This window comes from Olea europaea, unplaced genomic scaffold, assembly GCF_002742605.1.
Source record: "Olea europaea var. sylvestris unplaced genomic scaffold, O_europaea_v1 scaffold1597, whole genome shotgun sequence".
In the NCBI taxonomy this organism is placed as follows: Eukaryota; Viridiplantae; Streptophyta; class Magnoliopsida; order Lamiales; family Oleaceae; genus Olea; species Olea europaea.
Window position 1 is genome coordinate 158,494 of NW_019233597.1, and position 3,350 is coordinate 161,843.

The 3,350-nt window shown below is 33.9% G+C and overlaps 1 pseudogene; it reads left to right on the forward strand.

Annotated features, from left to right (window-relative positions):
* LOC111377038 overlaps positions 1-2,685 on the forward strand; it is a 5,811-nt pseudogene extending 3,126 nt beyond the window's left edge.
* Positions 2,686-3,350: the final 665 nt, after the last annotated feature.

The following is a 3,350-nucleotide window of genomic DNA, read 5'->3' on the forward strand; positions in this document are numbered from 1 at the left end:
ATAACATCCAGCTAATTGACAGCTAAGCAAACTAATTGGCGCCAAACTGACTTCAATTATTCTGATACTTATAAGTCTTGTCCGAGGGTGAAAAGAGGAGTATATACGATATGTACGGTGAAGAGGGTATTAAACAGCATGCTACGAGTGGTGGTGGCAAAGGTGGGGGAATGAACATTCAAGACATTTTTAGCTCGTAAGTTTATACGTTCATATGTTGTTTTACTTCTTTCTGCTTTGGGTAGATGTGCTATGATTGTTAGCTCTTTCCTTGGCCATTCATCACCATTATTTTGTTATTATCATTGCAGATCCATTTGAGAGTAAACGGTTCCCTTTTAGTTAGAATTTGATAATGGTTGTTTGTTTTGTAGAACATTGAGATAATCATCTTGCAATTTGCGCATGATAATATTTATTACGTGGCTATCAAATCCATTAATAGTCTTCTTGTGCATTTAGTTTTCGTGCCATAGTTCTGTCATTCAAAAAAATAAAATAGAAAAATGAAGACTTCCATTGTCATGGCAAAATATCCAACCATAATTGGAGATAATTGAATCTTTTCACAGAAATGCACTGTGTGTAGTTGGTACTGGTTGTGGCATTGTTTATATATTGAGTATTTGTGCTTAACCATTAGCACTGATTAGTGATGTGAGGTTTGTTTGTAGATCCTGTAAGCACTTGAGAAGCATTGTAAGCTCAGACAATAAGCATATTAGGTGCTTCAATACATTTTAAAAATTTTGGTATCTTCTCTTCCTTTTTATTCAATTATTTTTTAAGTGACTGTACGCACTTTTACTTTGTCAAATAAGCTTTAAGAGTTAAGAGGACTTAAAAATGTAAAATGCTTATACATACCCCTTTTGTTAAGCAATGGCAAACACTCTCATGGGTGTTTAAATCCACTGGGGGCTTCTATTGTCTATCTCTGTTTCTATCCAACCATATCTAGATGGTGGAAGGATGTTAATCAATCTTTTCAATATTTATATGGTCATTTGTTAAAGCCCTAGACCAACATTCACCATCATGGACACATGAATGTAGTAACTTTTGCTTGTTGTAACTTTATATAGTGAATGAAATACTACAAGAAGTTGATTTGGAAAACATGTAATTCTATTTGGTTGTTTTGTTTTCTTTTCTCTGGTCTGTGCTAGAATCCTCCTTTTTTTCCAAACTCTATATTGCTGACAAGGAAAGATTTTTTCCAGTTTCTTTGGCGGAGGTCCAATGGAAGAGGAAGAGAAGATTGTGAAAAGTGACGATGTAATTGTTGAATTGGATGCAACACTAGAAGATCTGTACATGGGGGGTTCTTTGAAGGTAATGGACATATACACATTAAATTTCGTAAGGAGTAAGCTTAGTCCTATATTATTTTTGAAAGTATTATAAAAACTCTAATATGTAACAATAAACTCATACCTTTTGTTTCACACATGAATTATCAGTCTAACTGAATGGTTAAGATAGTTTGAATTCATTTGTTTTAGCTAGAGCATAATAGTTGCCCAAAATGGATGATTTTGGTCATTTTATTGACTAATTTATGAGGCAAAACATCGTACCAAAGTTTGCTCCTTCCATCCATTTTTCTTTTTTATTGTACCACCAGATTTTAGGTCCAAATTAAAGTTTGACTTGCTTTCAGAGTCTAGGATTTAAGTTTGGCTTGCTTTCAAAAATTAGTTTATCATCAATGAAAGATTTTAAAATGGTCTATTCAGAATTTTAAGGAGATCTCATGATGCCATTTTTGATCTTCATAATTTTTAGTATTACTCAAGTGACATGGAATACATCTTGCATTATACATCAAATTATTCAATTGAAACTACCATGTATTTAATTTACTTGCATATGCCATTGATGTTGTTTGCGAGATCCATCAGGTGTGGAGGGAGAAAAACATAATAAAACCAGCTGCAGGGCAATGCAACTGTAGAAATGAAGTTTATCACAAGCAAATTGTTCCAGGAATGTTCTAGCAGATGACCGAGCAGGTATGTTTTCCTCATGAAAATAGCTCAAAATGGCTTCTTCAATTGAAAGTGTCCTTCCAACTTGGCTGCTTTGGCTTTTGCATTTAGCTCTTGAATTCTTATTTTCAGGTTTGCGAACAATGCCCAAATGTCAAATATGAAAGGGAAGGTTATTTTATCACTATGGATATTGAGAAAGGCATGCAAGATGGACAAGTAAGCTTTCATCGGATATGACTAGTTAACATCTTTATTTTCTTGCTAATCTACATCTGTATAATATATTCATCTACATTAGCCATATTATGCTTAGGAGGGGATCTATAGAGAAATTATGTCTACATATTTCTTTGATCTGACGCATTTGTTTGCGATCTTCCTAAGTTCATTAGTTTTTATTCTTTCCAAAGCTCTAATTGCTTCTTTCACAGGAAGTGATCTTCTATGAAGATGGTGAGCCAAAAATAGATGGTGAAGGTGGAGATTTGAAGGTTTCATACTTGGCTTTTGTTTGGTTATGGCCTATTTTTATTTAGTTCTTTTTGGATGGCTATCCGCCCTGTCTCGCTTTGCCATGTTTGGACAGTTTCACATTCGTACCTTACCACATGATGTCTTTACAAGGGAAGGCAATGATCTTCGTACTACAGTTACAATTATTTTGATAATGTTCTTTTCATCTATTATGTGATCTTTTCATCATTTTGCATTGCAATTTGGTCGACACTGAAAAGTTGAGGTTTTTTATTTACATATTTCCATGATATCCGATCCTCATATTTAGTTGCCAATTTTATGAAATATTGTAGCAGTTATGGAATAGTATATGACATTTCCTAAAGGACAAGAAATGAAGTGATTTTGAAGCGAGGAAATGTTGTAGCATGTATGCTTGTGAATTAACAAAGAGAGAAAATACAATCTTATTGACATCAGAGTTGCAGACGCTAAAATCTCTGTTGGAGCACACATTAGGCCATCAGCCAATTGTAGCGAGTTTCTCTTTATCTACCTCAAAAGCTTTTCTTGCTTGTTCTAGTTCGTCATTCATGGACAATAATTTCATGCATCGATTAAGTTTTGGCACATCCTATAGGATCAATGTATTTGAATTTGTCAAAACTTTACAGAAGCAGCTAAAAGTTTAAGGTAACAGATTATAAGAATAATGGTAAAGTCCAAGAAGAAAAAGGACTTACAGATAATAGAAAGAGATTTTAGTCAACAATGTGGAGGTTAGAGAGAGAAGCTCTCAAACTCTAGTGAGATCTAGAGTTTGTCTTTTGCCTTTGTGAGCTTGTTGTCTCTAGTTTGATTTCACCTTTTTACTAGGTAATTTCAAATATAGTATTGCAG